The sequence below is a fragment of the Tupaia chinensis genome, unplaced genomic scaffold (assembly GCF_000334495.1).
Source record: "Tupaia chinensis unplaced genomic scaffold, TupChi_1.0 Scaffold144276_1, whole genome shotgun sequence".
NCBI classification, from domain to species: Eukaryota; Metazoa; Chordata; class Mammalia; order Scandentia; family Tupaiidae; genus Tupaia; species Tupaia belangeri.
The window spans coordinates 5458135-5476939 of record NW_006204133.1 but is presented as its reverse complement, the minus strand read 5'-3'; the positions used below and the strand labels follow the sequence as shown (position 1 = coordinate 5476939).

At 41.7% G+C, this 18805-nt stretch overlaps 1 pseudogene; it reads left to right on the top strand.

Annotated features, from left to right (window-relative positions):
- Positions 1–3048: 3048 nt before the first annotated feature.
- On the top strand, positions 3049–18805 carry LOC114005697 (protein FAM133B pseudogene; annotated as a pseudogene).

Genomic DNA, 18805 nt, shown 5'->3' with positions numbered 1-18805 from the left:
ATGACTTAGTGAGATCCTTCTGAAAAATGAAGAAGGAGAAGGAGAAGAAGGAAGAGGAGGAGGAGGAGAAGGGGGAGGAGGAGGAGGAGAAGGAGAAAACCAAATGATCATAGAATTTGGTTTAGAGAAATTTGGACTCTCTCTACTCCCTATTCATTCATTTTTCATTTATTGCCTTGTTTTTGTTATTTTTTTGATTACTTAGTTTTTATTTCATAATCATAAGCTTAACTTTGCAATTCAGCTAGACTTTGAGGGGAATAAGAAAAACATGGATCCAAAAGAACTGCAGTGAGAGCACATGTTACAGGGCAACATAGTGAGCAGATGGCGTACAGGGTGCTCTCCTGAGCTACAGAAGGCATGGTCTGGTGGTTAAGAGAAAACACAGGTCAAATTCATTAGAGTTGTCCATAGGCAGCAATGGTGATCTTCTTGCTGGTCTTGCCATTCTTGGACCCAGAGAGCTTCCATGATACTCATGCCCTCTTTCACCTTCCCGAAGACCACATGCTTGCCATCCAACCACTCAGTCTTGGCAGTGCAGATAAAAAACTGAGAGCCATTTGTGTTGGGCCCAGCATTTGCCATGGACAAGATGTCAGGACCTGTATGTTACAAGATGAAGTTCTCATCATCAGATTTCTCACCATAGATGGACTTACCACCAGTACCATTATGGCGTGTGAAGTCATCCCCCTGACACGTAAACCCTGGAGTAATTCTGTGACAGCAGGAACCCTTAATATCAAATTCTTTGTCTCCATTATTTTAGATTTTTCCTCAGGGAACTGGTCATAGAAAACTAGAAATCAGTAGAACTAGATTCTGTGGATTCTAGATACAACTAGATTCTGTCACATACCATCACAATATTTTAGTCTCCTTATCTCCATCTTGGTACGATAAGCAGTTATCTATTTTTCATCTAAGTACAGTACTTGCACCACGGGGCTCTCCCATAGTTACTAATGCTCCTTGAGAATAGAAAAATAGAAATGAAGCAGATTCAGAAATCACATCTTCACATTGGCTGGACAAAAAGGAACTCATCCAGGAATTTGCTTAAGACACCCAGAGTCTACTCGAGAAACAGTGAGAACCCAAGTGAACTTCCAGAAAACGGAAAGACTGTAGACAGGCATAGCTGCGGTGGCACACACTGCAAGGATGCAGTGCTCAGAAGACTGGAACCACATGGGAGACCTAGGTTGGAGTACCGGTTCAACCTAAAGGTTGGGCACAATGGTATGCACCATCATCCCAGCAACTTGGGAGGCTGAAGTGGGCAAATTTCGAGCTCAAGGCTGACTTGAGGAACATAGCAAGACACAGTCTGAATAAAAGCTGGGGTGATAATATGTACTTGTAGTCTTTGTTGGGAGACCTGAGGCAGAAACTATGACTTAGTGAGATCCTTCTGAAAAATGAAGAAGGAGAAGGAGAAGAAGGAAGAGGAGGAGGAGGAGAAGGGGGAGGAGGAGGAGGAGAAGGAGAAAACCAAATGATCATAGAATTTGGTTTAGAGAAATTTGGACTCTCTCTACTCCCTATTCATTCATTTTTCATTTATTGCCTTGTTTTTGTTATTTTTTTGATTACTTAGTTTTTATTTCATAATCATAAGCTTAACTTTGCAATTCAGCTAGACTTTGAGGGGAATAAGAAAAACATGGATCCAAAAGAACTGCAGTGAGAGCACATGTTACAGGGCAACATAGTGAGCAGATGGCGTACAGGGTGCTCTCCTGAGCTACAGAAGGCATGGTCTGGTGGTTAAGAGAAAACACAGGTCAAATTCATTAGAGTTGTCCATAGGCAGCAATGGTGATCTTCTTGCTGGTCTTGCCATTCTTGGACCCAGAGAGCTTCCATGATACTCATGCCCTCTTTCACCTTCCCGAAGACCACATGCTTGCCATCCAACCACTCAGTCTTGGCAGTGCAGATAAAAAACTGAGAGCCATTTGTGTTGGGCCCAGCATTTGCCATGGACAAGATGTCAGGACCTGTATGTTACAAGATGAAGTTCTCATCATCAGATTTCTCACCATAGATGGACTTACCACCAGTACCATTATGGCGTGTGAAGTCATCCCCCTGACACGTAAACCCTGGAGTAATTCTGTGACAGCAGGAACCCTTAATATCAAATTCTTTGTCTCCAGTGCTCAAAGCACAAAAGTTTTCTGCTGTCTTTGGAACTCTGTCTGTAAACAGCTTGAAGGAGATGCAGCCCAAGGGCTCACCATTGACAGCGATGTTGAAGAGCACGATGGGATTGACCATGGTTGAGGGTGAGAGACTTGGGGCAGCAGGATCTGCAAAGCCTTGATTTTGTTATTTTTAACTTCTTTGTTCATCTATTTTAATACTTACTGAGCATCTACTTTATACCAAGCACATAGCAGACACAACAATGTATAAAAACAAACCTGTGCCTTCATGACGGCTCTGTCAGGCAGAACACGGAGCAGTGGTTAGCAGATGCACTACTCATTAACTGTGTGGTCTTGAGTAAAACACTCAGAACTCTCTGTGCCTCAGATTCCTAACCTGTAAACTGGGTCAAAAAGGCCTACTGCATCAGACTGTCATGAGAATTAAGTGAAAGAATACATACAAAGTGGTTATAATAGGGCCTGACATACTGAGGAAATGTTATTTTATTTTATTTTATTTTTTTGGAGAGATTTTCACTGTAGGGCGCTTGCGCTCGCCAGACAGACAGAGAGAGACATAGAGACAGAAAGCGAGAAATCACCTCCCAGGGGGGATGGTCACGTCGCAATCCCCTCTCCTCCATTCTTCTCTCGGGATCTTGGGCATGCACGCACACGCGCCCGGCGTGAGTTTTAAGCCACCGGGTCCGGGACACGAACCGCAGTCGACTACGTGGGAATCCAGCGACATAGCCATTACGCTAACTGCTGGTTCCCAGGAAATGTTATTTTCTACCCACAATTTTCTCACACAACGAAACAAAAATTGAAGAAGGAAAGAGTAGCTACTAGGAAGTAGACAATCCAACATCTTCATGGTACAGACATGGAAATTGAGGACCAGAAGAACCCCATTCAGGTCCCCCAGGGTGTTAAGTGATGAGGCCTAAATTACAATGTGAGATGAAGGTGAGCCCTTCGAGAACGGGCTGGGAGATCCCAGCACTGCACTGTGGAGTCAGACAGATCTGACTACCAACTCATCACTCCCTCATTATATAACACTGGCCATGCTTTATTCACCCACAAGGAAGATGATGATGATGATTATGATGATAATCATGAGCAGTTCAATGGAGACGCTGCATGTAATACTGCATTTAAAGAGAAAGGCGTGGTCCTCTTATGAAAGGATAAACTTTAGTGTCTCCTTGCTGTCTCTTTCTGGTTTCATCTTTTAAGAACTCTTCAAAGACAGGATACTGAGACCAAAAGGTTGCACAGTGGTAAGGTAACTGGACACACATGGGAAAGATCCTGGGTTCACACCCTGGGACTTCCCTGAGCACACCAGGTGATCTGGGACTGGGGGTGGATCATGGCATGGGAACTGTGCTAAAGGTGCCTGTCTGTCTCTGCCTTTCTTTCTCATGGAATAAATAAATTAACTAAAGAGAAAGAAAGATGGAATACAATGCACCCAGAGGAAACCATCTCCGGTTAACTTAAGCAAAGGACCATCTTCTTGGGAGGCTTTAGGGATGGCCACAATGTTTAAAGAAAGTTGGCAATCCTGGATTTTGAAGGACAGAAACAGTACAACTAGATCTCTATAGTGGAGCCAAGAGATGGCTCCTTCAGAGTCCTGGCCTGTGAATTAATCTCCTCCAACCATCTCCAGTTTTATTCTGCTCTAGTTCAGGCTCTGAGACACCTCCAATTTGGACTAATTTGATTTACTTTTTCAACACTTGACCAAAGGAAGAGGAATCATCCTGAGTGACATTCATCAAGACTATATCCAATGTAAAATGCTAGTTCCACAAAGCAAAATGATACTCTATTTCTTCCAATCAAGAAATGGGCCCTGGCCAGGCATACCCAATAGAAGTCTTCCACATGCAGCAGGGTGGTCTGGCCACAAGAAATAGACTACCCACTCAAATCCTAATTCATTGGGATCTTCCCTTTGTTTCTTCACTGTTAAATGGGGAGAAGGAATTACCAGAACCCTTCTCACTGAAGAATTTAAGTAGCAACAGGGAAGTAAGACTGGTTCTACTCGAGACTGGGGGGAGGGGGGTTTCAGGGGAGTGGGATGGAGGTTACAAAGAATTCTGCTGTCTTTGATCAGCCTACTTGTCCTCCACCCCACCACATCCTGCCCTGGGTTCCTGCTCAGCACTGCAGATGTGCTAAACACCAGGCTTCCCAGCCCTCCCACACACATCAGGGCAGGTTCAGGGTGCAGAAATAAGGCAAAACAGTTCTGCCATTGTTGATATGTGGTTTTCATCTCTGCAACAAGGTCAACTATTCTAGTAGTTGTTCCTCAGCTGCAGGGAAGGAGGAGAGTCTGTTGACCTATTTGTTGGTTTGCTAATGATGTTTTGGAACATGATGGAAACCATTACCTGCTCGCAGCCCCTCTTGACCTCTGGGCTCTGATGCGAAGGTTCTATGTCAGTCCAGATCCTCCAAAAAAGACTTCAAAATGGAACAAATGGGGCAAGAATTTTATTATGTCTGTGGGAGATAATAGGGAGGGATCTGGATGAGGATGAGAGCAACATTAGACCCCATGCAAGTCTGACTCCCAGTGAAGGAGTGAGGGAAGAAAGAGGCTGGAAGAGCCCTAGACCACTGTGTGATCTAAAAAAGGTTCTCTGAGGCCAAAAGAGAGCCCTCAAGCTAGTAACCACTCTCAGAAGAGGTCCAGTGTCTTCCAGGACTGCCTCAGCCTCCCTATCTGAAGTTCAGTCACTGAGTGGGAGTAACAAGCAGCCCTGGTCAGTCACAGCCCCTGTAGTTGAGATCTATGAGCTGCAAGCAAGTTCAAGGTCACCTATTCTTAAGGGTGTGTTCTGCCCAGAAATATGAAATTCTGAGATTGAAGGTCTGTAGACTACAAACATTCATATATTTACTTATTTAAATGATTATCAATTTCGACTTATAACTCTCCGTGTGGGAAGTCTGAGGTTTATTGTTGTTGTTTGAGAAAAACCCAAGTGCTTTGCTAAAATATGAGCTACACATAATGGAAAGGAGTTCTAAATTCTATATTTCTTCACTTCAGGTTTAGTAATGTAGAAAGGAAGTTTCTAGAAGGAGTATAATTATAATAAACTGCCTCTGATCCTGATGCTGATGCTTAAGTTTATAGCTTAAGAACTTGTCTCACCCATGAATTAATGTTTCCCATGAACTGAAACCATTAAGACTGGTTTATAAGCCGCCATGCCTATTTATTCATGTTAAAAGAAGATAAAGTTTTTATGGTCAACTACCACTGTGGCCTTGACATTAAATCTATTAGATCTCAGGGAGCTAAGAGATCAAGATTGCAAAATAAGCTTGGTGACATATGGAAGGCTGGTGGGAGCTCTTGCAGCTCTCTTCTGTGACACAGGCCAGGCGTGGGGAGCATCTGTAGGTAAGGGGCGGGAGACCCAAGTTCTGGTGCCGTCTCTCTGTTATGAGGAGATAGGGCAGCTGCTGACAGGACACTGACTCAGCCTTAGTAATAACACTGTATATTTCCTTGTATTATCGCCTGCGCTATGGTCATACTTAAGGAGAACTTTGATCTTCTGTACATTCCATTTGTTTGATCAATAAAGAGTACGTATGAGTTTGGCAATTATACCAGATATTAGAAATACAGCGATGACCAGGATAGAAACCTTCTCTTCACTTGCAGTGATAATGTAAAATATACAGATGGCTGACTAGATGGTATCTTGGGGAGGTGAACTCTGCTTTCTTTGCTTCACCCTCCGGGTGTCCCACATGGATAATTGTGCCAACTGGTTCTAGTGCACACTCTGAGTGTGAACTCACTGAGTTCTCAGCAGTCTTAGGAATCTGCCATTTCGAAGGCACTTTTGAGCAGCTCATTCCTAGCAGCTGTTTCGATCCCTCCTCTTATTTTTGAATCCCAACACCTGTCCCTCCCAAGCTCTGTGACCTCACTTTCTATTCCTTGAGAACAGTGAGTCGCCAACCAAGAATGCCTCAGCATCCTGCCTCTGCATATCAAAATATCTCTGTTGACACTTCACTCTCAGCCTTCTGCCCTGTGTCAAAGAAAAAAAATACGCCTTCTGCCTTGCAAGGTCACCCCCGCTATCTCAACCCCACCCTTTCACTTCTGTTGGCAGCCTTGTTCCCTCAACCACTTTGTCTAGACTGCAGCCTCTATCTTCCTCTATCTCTGGTTCCTTCTCCTCAGCCTACACACATTCCTATCTTCGCCACACGAGAGTGAAAATGCTTCCTTTACTCCTACTATTTGGGGGTCAGCAGGTGGCATGGAGGTTAAGGCGGCTGGATCTAACTTCGCCAATCGTGAGGTTCAAGTCCCAGACCCGGTGACTTGAAAAGTATGCCAGGCACATGTATGTGCATGCTCAAGATGCTAAAAGGAGAATGGAGAAGGGACCGCAATGTGGGCATCCCCGCTGGGGGACGATCTCTCACTTTCCCTGTCTCCAGTGAATGTATGTGCCTTATAGCAAACAAACAAAAAGTCCTACTACTTAGAATTACCAGTCTTGCTTCTTCTCAAACAACTCGAAGTGGTTACCTTCACTTCCCCAACCTTACGGCCAGCATTAAGACTGTGTGTATGACGGTGCTCACCTCTGTTGTCCAGACCTCCCCGCTCTGAGTGCGATGAAGCTGTGCTCTTTGAGGTCTTCCTCCCTGAACGTTCACCCGCCATTTTTAATGTCTCCTCTTCATTTTCTCACCCTTCCTCATCACCACTTCCTCTCCTCCCGCACCCACACACCTCCAAGTTTCTGTCCTAAGAGTCTTTTCTTCTCTCTTCCACTAGTGCTACAGTTTGAATATGTTCCCCCAAATTCATGTGTTGAGCCCTTGTAACAGGATTAAGAGGTTGAAAACTTGATCCAATTATGGCATCAAAAGATTCCTTTTAGGAAGGAATTAGGATTAAGGCCTTCAGGGTAGAGTCCGTATGTTTGAGTCTTGATAGGCTTAAAAGGAGACCAGTAGGGGGGCAGCAGGTGAAGTGGAGGTTAAAGCAGCTAGATTCCACACAGGTGACTCCGCAGTTCAAGTCCAGACCCAGCAGCTTGAAAGTCACACCAGGGCTCTGTGTGTGTGTGTGTGTGTGTGTGTGTGTGTGTGTGTACATGTCCAAAATCCTGAAAGGGGAATAGAGGAGACAAACTTGTGGCATGGCCATCGGCCCTAGGGGGTACTTTCTCACTTTCCCTCTCTGTCTCTGTCTCTCACTGGCAAGTACACAAGCCCTATAGGATAGACAGACAGATTAGACAGATAAACTAATGAATCGAGAGGGGAGACCAGGCAGACCAGAGCAGGGACTCACAGGCAGCCATTCTGCTCTGCTCTCACTCTCGTGATGTGATCATGATCTGCAAGATGCCCACCAGATGTGGCCCCTGGCACTTGGACCTCACACCTCCAACTGTGAGCTGAATAAACCTACTTTTATAAATCATTCCGTCTCAGGTACTTCTGTTAGCAACAGGGTAGCTGACTAAAACCAATGGTTTCGCTCGCCGAGCATCTCAGTCCTCACAGCTGCTGTGCTGTCGCCTTTGAAATCAGAATTGCTAGCGCTCACCTCTCTCTCAAGTTGCTGACCTACCTAATCTGTGCACGCTTCTGCTTGGATGTCTTGCCAAGTGCCTCGAGCTCAGTGCAAGCCAAACTCATCATCTTCCCACCAAACCAGTTCTTCCTGCTGCCTTCTCTTTGCACCATCACCCTTCCAGCCACCTCCGCTTTCCCTTGTTCACATTTGAACAGTTTTTAAAATGCGTGTCACCTCCACCCTCTCTCTTGACATGTTGTCATTTTTTAAAGAATTATTTTATTTAACTTTATTTATTATTATTATTGTTACTTTCCAGTTTGATCAGACAGACAGAGAGAGAGAGAGGGAAAGTTAGAAAGCAAGCCACCAGATTCAGTACTTGAACCATGGTCGGCCATGTGGGAGTCCAGCGCCTTTAACCACCTTCCACGAAAGGGCCAGAGAGAGAGAGAAACCTAGAGAAAGGCAATGCCAACAAGGTCCCCATGGCACAATCCACTCCCCAATCTGAGCCAGCTCAGACTATGGGTATATACCCGTGCCCAGCATGTTCCCTGAACCCAGAACCTTCCCATACAGGGCTAGCTGCATTACCACTGTGCCATTTCCTGAACTCTCTACTGTTTCTGGATCCCACCAACACCATCCTGGTTCAGTCCCTCACTTACAGGCACTTATTTAGACAGATCCTAATTAGTCTCCCTTAACAGTCTCTTCCTCTTTAGATGCCTTTTCCTTAGTGATATGAGTGTAATTTTTTTTTCTTGAGAGATTTTTGCTATAGGGCACGTGTGCTCGCTAGAGAGACAGAGACAGAAAGTGAGAAATCACCCCCAGGGGGATGGCCACACTGCAATCCCTCCCTTTTCCTCCAATCTCCTCTCGAGATTTTGGTCACACACACACACGTGCCTGGTATGAATTGGTTTTTTTTTGGTTTTTGGTTTTTGGTTTTTGTTCTAGTGTGAGTTTTTAAGCTGCCAGGTCCAGTTGACTACATGGTAGTCCAGTGACATAACCATCTTGCCATCTGCTGGTCCCTGAGGATAATCTTTTAACTCACAGTAGAGACATGTCATTTCTTGGTCCAAGAAATGTCAATGGGTCCCTACTGTCCAACAAACTCCAAACTATGGAATCCAAGTCACTTCTAATATGGCCTCACCTATGTTCTGAACTCACCCCACTCTATTTAATCTGTAGATCTTATTGTCCATTCAAAATTGACTACAAGCTAGTCTCTCCCCAAAAGCAGTCCTCATTTCCCCACTTCTAAACGATTACTTATTCTGTATCCTACCACACATGCTTTCTTTTTCACCCCACCCACCCATCAAAGTCTAAAAATTTCATTCAAAGTTTACTATGAATTCGCTGCTTCCAAGCAGTGCCAAATTTTTCCATTTGGAAGATCAAATTGTTTGGAGCTTCTTATGGTACCGATCACCATTTACCTAGAAGTAAGACACAGAAACATGGAAGTCTTACCTCCTGACTGTCAGTAAACTTGTGTCAGATTTCTCTCTGCCTCTTGTCATACAACAGCTTGTATACTCAAAGTATGGTCCACATCATCAGCACACTGTCCAATTCAGCTTCATTGTTTTCTCTTTATAGCAAGCCTTTTTGGATAAAAGAAATTACACTATTCAACTCAGTTGGATTTTTTTCTTAGTTATTTATTTATTTACTTACTTACAGTCATTTGCTATACATCAATACAGTATACAAAATTAGATTTTCAGGAACCAGCAGTTGGCGTAATGGCTATGTCGCTGGATTCCCACGTAGTCAACCGTGGTTCGAGTCCCGGACTGGTGGCTTAGAACTCACGCCGGGCGCGTGTGCGTGCGTGCCCGAGATCCCGAGAGGAGAATGGAGAAGGGATTGCGGCGTGACCATCCCCTCTGTGGGGTGATTTCTCGCTTTCTGTCTCTATGTCTCTCTCTGTCTGTCTGGTGAGCGCACGCACCCTATAGCGAAAACCTCTCAAAAAAAAAAATTAGATTTTCCATCCAGTATACATTGTATATTGGCTCAATCAAGGATATTACCACATATGTTATCATCAATAAATAATTTACTCTTTCTTGTTTCTTATATATTTTACTTTATTTTTCCCCCCTTGATTCCCTACCTCTCACCTTCTGCCATCTCCCCCCCACCCTCTTCTCCCGCACTGTCTCTGGTATGTACAGTTGTTTTCCATACCTTTTTTTCACATTTTATTGATTTACTAAAGATCTTAATTCATTTAAAGACTTTTTATAGCAAACACAATTGACATGTACATATTTATGAATGCATGTATGACTTTAGGCATAAAACTCAGTGAGTAAAGTGGACATATTATAAAGTAGCATCTTGCTGGGGCTATATAGCTTACCACAGTCATTAAATACGTATTAATAGGTATTTTTAATGCATTTTTTTAATTTCAAAAAAAAAGCTTAGTTTTAATAGATCGAAATCAAAAAATGTTAAGAAAATTTTGCTTAAAACATAAAGCCAGAAAAAAGGTTAGGATTCAGTTCAAACAATAGGTGGATGAACCTATCAATGGTTCAAGAAAAGACAAAAACACTTAAATATTGAAATCAAAGCATCCAAGAAAATCAGTAATGTTTTAGTCAAAAGTCAAAAAAAATTCTATTTCACTAGTTCAGACTCACATAATTAATCTCTCTTCTATTGAATTTGCAGTGTTACCGTGGTCTGACCTTTCCATTTATGAAATCTGGAAGTTAACATTCAACTCTGGACTTGTCCCTACCATTAGGCTGGCCATTCTCTTGGTTGTTTCCTGTATTCTTATTTCTGTGTGTCTGACTTTAGTTTTCCTGGTACAGCACTCTCTTCAGCACTTCTTGGTGAGCTGGTCTGGTGTTGGTAAATTCTTTCAGATTTTGTTTTATCTGAAAATGTTTTTGTCAGGACCAGCAATTGGTATAATGGCTATGTCGCTGGACTCCCATGTAGTCGACCACAGTTCGAGTCCCAAACCCAGTGGCTTAAACTCATACCAGGTGTATGTGTATGCCCAAGATCCACACACACGCTATATCAAAAACCCCTCAAAAAAATAAATAAATAAAAAGGAAAGAAAGAAAATGCTTTTGTCTTTTTTTCCCATGTGAAAGATAATCTTGCTGTGTATAGTATTCTTGGTTGAAATTGTTTTTCACTTAACACTTTGAATATATGTTCCCATTCTTTTCTTGCTTGCATTGTTTCCAATAAGAGGTCTGACGTTAGCCTTTGAAAGTAACTTGACGTTTCTCTCTTGCCAAATGTAGTATCTTGTCTCTGTCTATGGTTTTGGTCAATCTGGCTATGATGTGCCTGGAGAAAGATCTTCTTGGGTTGATTCTATGTGGGATCCTCTGTATTTCTTAGGTCTGGATATTTGAGTGCCTCTCTAGGTTTGGAAAGTTTTCGTCCAGGATTTCATGGAATAGATTATCAATGCCCGTATTAGTTTCTTCATCTTCTGGGATAACGATGATCCAGATATTTGGGTGTTTAATGGTATCTAGTATTACTCACATGTTATTCTCATTTTTGGGGTTATTTTCTCAGTCTTTTTGGTGAATTTTTCTAGGTCAGATGTTCTATCTTCTACATCTGAGATTCGATCTTCTGCATGATCTAATCTGATTTTGATATTTTCAAGGGAAGTTTTGATTTCCTGTATTATAGCCTTCATTTCTACAACTGCATTTGATTCTTTTTTGTGATGTATATCTCCTCTTTCAGATTGTGCAAGAACTTCCTCATCTCCTGGACTGCAATGTCTTTTTTCTCCTGCATCTTTTGGAGTTCATTGTCTCTATTTTCTTGCATCTCTGTTAGCTTTGTCACTATGAATATTTTAAATTATTTATCTGTCATTTTCATGAGTTCCCTTGTATTCTTTGTGGATGAAGAGGAGATATTCTTTTCCATTAGAGGGGAGATATTTTCTTGTTTTCTCATATTTCTTGTGCCTCTGTGGTGATTTCTGGTCATGTGATGGATTATACATTTTTTCCTATTTATTGGAGTTAAATCTGAGCAATCAGAGGAATGCAGAAGGAGGTGACCTGCAGTCTGACTCCTGGCTAGACTGGAGAGCAGGAGGGTTAAGTCTGGGCAGAGGGTCTTCGATGGTTGAAATTCCTGAATGGGGCCACTCGGAACTCAAATACAGATGGCTGCTGATTGGCTTATCCTGACTCCTGGCTAGACTGGGGAACAGGAGGGTGAAGTCTGGGCAGAAGGTCTTCAGTGGTTAAAATTGGATTGTTTTTTTCCTTTTATAGCAAGATTTTCTGGACAGAGGAAATGATAGATTGATTTACTTGTGGAAGAAGATCATTAGCTCAAGGCAGGCCAGGAGCAAATGGTTCACTGACTGGCACAAGGACACAGACCACACTTTTAGGAGTATTGCTCTGAAACACAGTATCTTCTGATTTATATTTGGAAAAGATTCTCTTTTTTAAAGCAGTTTTAGGTTCACAGCAAAACTAAGCAGAAGAGACAAAGAGTTCCTGTATCTCCTCTGCTCTCTGCAACATTCACAGCTTTCTCCACTGCCAAAGTCCCCCACCAGAGGTGGTACAATTAGGACAATCAATGTACCAACAGCGACAGAGCATATAACCCAAAGTCCATGGTTCACAACACTGATGGTGTACATGCTACAGGGGTAGATGAGTGTATCCACAGTCATAATATACCATGTATTTTCACTGCCCTAAAATCCTCTCTGTTTCATCTATTCATTTCTCTGTCCTCCCTAACCCCTGGCAACCACTGATCTTTTTACTGCCTATCATTTCACCTTTTACAGAACGTGATATAGTTGGAATCACACAGTATAGGCATACAATATGTAATTGGCTTTGTTTACGTAGCAATACACATTTACATTGCCTCCACGTGTATGTATCGATAGCTCTTTTTTTTTAGTGGTGAATAATGTTCCATTGTCTGCATGTAGTTATTCATTCATCTACTGAAGGACACCTTGGTTTTGTCCAGGTTTTGGTGAATATGAATAAACCTGCTGTAAACATTCATGTGTAGGATTTTGTAAGGACCTAAGTTGTCAACAGCTTTGGGTAAGTACCAAGGAACATACCTGCTGGATCATATGGTAAGAGTATGTTGAGATGAGGTGAGGAAGAAGGAAATATTCTTGAAGACATAATAGCTCCAAATTTGATGAAAAACCTTATTCCAAGGAGCTCAACAAATTCTGAGTAGGGTAACCTCAAAGAAATTCACATCTAAATACATCATAATCAGACTACTGCAAACAAAAACAAAGACTTTTTAAAGCAGCAAGAGAGAAGGGACTGATCACAAACAAATGACCCTCAGTAAGACTAACAGCTGACTTCTCATCAGAAGAATGGCAGCCAAAAGACAGTGGGACAAATTCAAAATGCTGGAAGAATGACTGTCCACCAAGAATCCTATATTCACCACAACCATACTCTAAAAATTAAGAGAAAATTAAGACATTCCAAGATAAACAGGCAATAAATAATTGGAGGTTTTGTTGCAAGCAGGCCTATGAGAAATACTAAAAAGGGTCCTTCAGACCTAAACAAAAATACATTAGACAATAACTAGAATCCACACAAAGAAATAAAGAACTTTGGGAACCAGCAGTTCGCGTAATGGCTATGTCGCTGGACTCCCACATAGTCGACTGCGGTTTGAGTCCCAGACCCGGTGGCTTAAAACTCACGCCGGGTGTGTGTGCGTGCGTGCCCAAGATCCCGAGAGGAGAATGGAGGAGAAGGGATTGCGGCGTGGCCATCCCCCCGGGGGGGGGTGATTTCTCGCTTTCTATCTCTCTGTCTCTCTCTGTCTGGCGAGCGCACGCGCCCTATAGCAAAAACCTCTTCAAAAAAAAGAAAAAGAAAGAAAGAACTTTGGTAAAGATAACTACAGAGGTAAATATAAATGATAGTTTGATTGTATTTTTTGTTTGTAACTGTTTTTTCTATCAGATTTAAAAGCCAGCTATCTACATCAATAATTATATTTGTAACTGTTTTTTCTATCAGATTTAAAAGACAGCTATCTACATCAATAATTATAAAACTGTGAGGACCAGCAGGTGGCATGGTGGTTAAGGTGCTGGACACTCCCATGTGGCTGACCATGGTTTGAGTCCTGGACCTGGTGGTTTCTCTCTCTCTCTCTCTCTCTCTTTCCCCCTTCTCTCTCTAGTGAGCACATATGCCCTATAGAACATTTTAATAATAATAATAAATAAATAAAATTAAATAAATCTTCAAAAAATAAAATAAATAGCATTTTGGCAGACACAAATCTTACTTATCAGTAATTACCTTAAATGTAAATTCAACTTTTATCAGTTTGCATCTTTTTTCTTTTCTTTCTTTTTTTTTTTTTTTTGGAGAGTTTTCTTTGTTTTGTTTTGCTTGAAGGTTGTATGCACTCACCAGAAAGACAGAGAGAGACAGAGAGACAGAAAGTGAGAAATCACCCCCTGGGGGGATGGCTATGCCACAATCCCTTCTCCTTCATTCTCCTCTTGGGATCTTGGGCGTGCACACACACACGCCCAGTGTGAGTTTAAGCTGCTGGGTCCAGGACTCAAACCACGGTCGACTACATGGGAGTCTAGCAACGTAGCCATTATGCCAACTGCTGGTCCCTGTTTGCTTTTTTCTTCAATTCTGCCAGGTTTTGCTCCATGTATTTTGGGTCTTCGTTATTGTAAAAGATAAAAATAATAATGGTAGACTTCAATACTCCACAGTTATAATGAGTAAAACCACTAAACAAAATATTAACAAGGAAACAGGACACTTGATAACACTGTAAACCAAGTAGACTTAGCAGATATCTATAGAAGACTCCACCCGACAACAGCACAATATACATTCTTAAGTATACATGTAACATCCCCCAGAATAGACCATATGTTAGCCATAAAACAACTGAATTTTAAATTCAAGGAAATCTAAAAGGATTAAAATTATATGAAGTATGTTCTTCAACGATAATGAAATTAAATTAGGAATCCACAACAAAAAGTAGGTTGAGGACATCACAAATATGTGGAAATTAAACAAATATATAACCAACATATCCAAGAATGTAAAACAAGAAAAATTAGAAAACACTCTAGGGCCAGTAAGTGGCCCGGTGTTTAATGTACTGGACTTCGACATGGTTGACCACAGTTTGAGCCCAAGACCTAATAGCTTGCTTTCTCACTTCCCTGCATTCTCCTTCTCTCTGTGTCTCTCTGGTAAGTGCATGTGCCCTATAACAAATTTTAAAAATAATAATAATAATACATAAAATTAAATAAGTAATTCTTTTGTGTTTTGTCTTGTTTTAAAATTTAGTCAATCATAGTGACTTTTGGGGCCACTGGGTCTGGGACTTAAACCACATTATGTGTTCCTTTGTGCCCCAGATGCTATCAGGATGGAGAAATGAATGAGAAGTAATTACAGCATGACCACACCCCATGGGGAGGTCATCTCTACCTCTCTTTTTCTGTTTCTTTGTCTCTCTCTGGTGAATGTATGTGCCCCCTGGCAGTTAAAAAGAAAAAGAAAATTTGTTGTTGTTTTGTTTTATAAAATTTGCTTATTAATTATTTGTTGTGATTTTCAAGCCACCGGGTCTGAGACTTGAATCCCAGTCGGCCATGTGGGAATTCAACAACTTAATCACAACACCACGGCTGGCCCCAAAGAAAAAGAAAATTCTATGAAATTAAAACTTTATGGGATGCTGCTAAAGATGTGCTTAATGAGAAATTTATAGCTGTAAATGTCTTTATTTAAAGGTCTCAAATCAATAACCTAAACTCTCACCTTAAAAAACAGAAATAGGGACCAACAGATGGCATAATGGTTACATTGCTGGACTCCCATGTAGTTGACTGTGGTTCAAGTCTTAGACCCGACAGCTTAAAGCTCACACCAGGCTCGTGTGCATGTGTTCCCAAAATCCCAAGAAGAGAGTGAGGGAGAAGGAATTACAGCATGGACATTGTCCCTGGGGAAGGCAGGAGGGGTGTGATTTCTTGCTTTCTGTCTCATTCTATCTCTCTGGCAAGCACACACGCACTATAGTAAAAATCTCTCTTAAAAAAAAAGGGGGGGGGGAATAATAACAGAAATAGTGGGCATAGCGGTTATGTCGCTAGACTCACATATGGCAGACTACAGTTCGTGTCTTGGGCCTGGTGACTTGTAAATCACACTGGGCGAATGTGCGTGCATTCCTAAGATCCCAGAAGGAGAATGGAGGAAAAAGGATCACGATGTGGCCATTCCCCTGGAGAGATGATTTCTCATTTTCCCTCTCACTGTCTCAGTCACTCTCTCTCTCCTGGCGAGCACGCCCACCATAAGGCAAAAACCTTCAAGAACAACAAAAAAAAACAGCAATAGAAGCAGCAGAAGGACGTGCGGCAGACTAGCTTCGGCCACCTCTCTGGCCTGGTTTCCCTCAGCGTCTGACTGTGCAACTGGTCACACGCCATGGAGAAGCAGGACAATCGAACCCAACAGCAATGGCCAGATCAAGAGGTCCAAGCCAGCCTTCATGGCCAACTATCCAGGATTATCTGAATCAGCTAAGGCCTACCTGGAAGAAGTAAAAAAATAACTAGAAAAGAAAAAGAAACACTCCACAGCTTTGACTGAATTTGAAGAAAAAAATGAATGAAAACTAGAAGAAAGAACTAGAAAAGCAGAGAACTTGTTCGATGGGAGTGAGAGGTCATCCAAATAAAAAGAAGAAATCTGGTGGGTATTCATCCTTTTCTTCCTCAAGCTCTGATTCTTCCAGCAGTTCTTCCGATTCTGAAGATGAGGACAAGAAACAAGGGAAAAGGAGAAAGAAAAAGAAGAACCATTCACATAAATCTGAAAGCTTCCTGTCAGAAATGGAATCAGACAGCAAGGACATTAAAGGGCTCAGCTAAAAAAGAAAGATGTATCCTGAAGATAAACCTTTATCCTCTGAGTTTTTGTCAGAATCACATTATATTATGGAGGTACGAGCAAAAAAGAAAAAAAAAAAAAGCAGTGAAGAATAAGAAAAAGCAACAGAAAAAAAAGAAAGAAAAGGATGCACAGGAAACACAGTAAGAAGAAAAAAGAAGGCTGCTGGTTCAAGTCCTGACTTGCCATAACATTAAGAAAAATCAAGATGCTCTAATAAAGAAAGTAAAATGTTAAGGAAATTTCAACTGTAACAATTACTACATATTGACTAAAATGTATGAATTTTCTTGTTTTTAGAATTACTCCTGGACTTCTCAGGACCCACTCAGATGCTGCTGTGTGAAAGGATCCTGCCTGCTGCCTGCTGCTTGCACCTCTGGTTGGTGTTTTTTTCCTTCCCTCCTCCTGTGTTTGATAATTGGGAGATAATACACTGCAGTCATACTAGTGGTTAAGATATTTGGGAATAAAGGTAATATTTGGGGCTAGAAGTATCTAATGATAAGTCACCAGAAACTAACTCTGGATGCATCTTTGAGATATGATCAGTTATGACCTGATGGCTCTCGTTGAAAATTTTTTTTGGGGGGGAGAGATTTTCACTATAGGGCACGTGCGCTCGCCAGACAGACAGAGAGAGACATAGAGACAGAAAGCGAGAAATCACCCCCCAGGGGGGATGGTCACGCCGCAATCCCTTCTCCTCCATTCTCCTCTTGGGATCTTGGGCACACACACACATGCGCCCAGCATGAGTTTTAAGCCACCGGGTCCAGGACGCAAACCACGGTCGACTACGTGGGAGTCCAGCAACATAGCCATTACGTTAACTGCTGGTTCCCTCATTAAAATTTTTGAAGTAGGGATTACATTGATCTTAAAAAACCCTTACTCTGTAGATAAGTGTATTTAATTTTTTTTCTCCCTTGTATACTTTTATTTACCTGGGAAAGGAGCTTTTAGGGTAAAGGGGGCGTGGTTTGTTACCCCTGTAGCTGGCAGAATAACGTGCCTTTGATCTTCACAGGTCTTATTTTTTAATTTAAATTTATTTATTTACATTCATTCACTGTACATCATTACAGCATACAAAATGAGATTTTCCATCCAGAATACACTATATATTGGCTCAGTCAAGCACATCAACATACGTATTATCATCAACAAATAATTTTCCATTTCTTGTTTCCTGTATATTTTGCTTTTTTCCCATCCTTGATTCCGTTTCTCACCCTCTGCCATCTCGCACCCTCCTCCCACACTGTCTCTGGTATCTATGGTTGCTTTCTGTCTTTTTCCTCCCATATTTTATTGATGCACTAAAGATCTTAATTAATCTAAATCTTTTCAATAGCAAGCGCAGCTGATATATACATATCCATGAACACAAGTCTGACTTTAGGCATAAACCTCAGTGAGGAGACTGAACATACTGTAAAGTAGCACCTAGCTGGGGCTATATAGCTTACTGCCTTTTTTTTTTATTTCAAGAAAAACAGTTTTCGTTTTTTTTTTTTTCTGAAACTTTTTTTTTAACTTAATTAATTTACATTCATTCCCTAAGCATCATCGCAGCATACACAGGTCTTATTTTTGTTGACACAGTCGCCATGCTTCTGGGAGGGCAGAGCTGGGTGCCAGCAGTCCCGCCCTGTACTGAGCTTAGTGACACCCTTCCTCTGTCCTATGCTGCTCTGAGTGAACCAACAAAACTGCCCTTTACAGTATGAGAAAGCCTGAAGAACTCCGGCTTTACCTCCACTTCAATAATACTGATGCTTTTAGCGTTAAATATGTTAGGGTATTTGAATTTAATTTTGACTATACTTTGGCTTTGGAGACGATTCATTTCAAATACACACTGGTACTTTTTGAACTTGATGGCTACAGATTCTAAAAAGCATGTTTTCTACTATTAAGTTTTAACCAGTCAGGAAAGTTTTATGTAAGCAGTGATAGTTAACTTTATTTTTTGTATGGATTTTGTTTAGGCTGCAGTGTTTAGCTGTTGTTAACGTTTACTCTTGCTGTCTGAAGCTCATTACTGTGCTTAA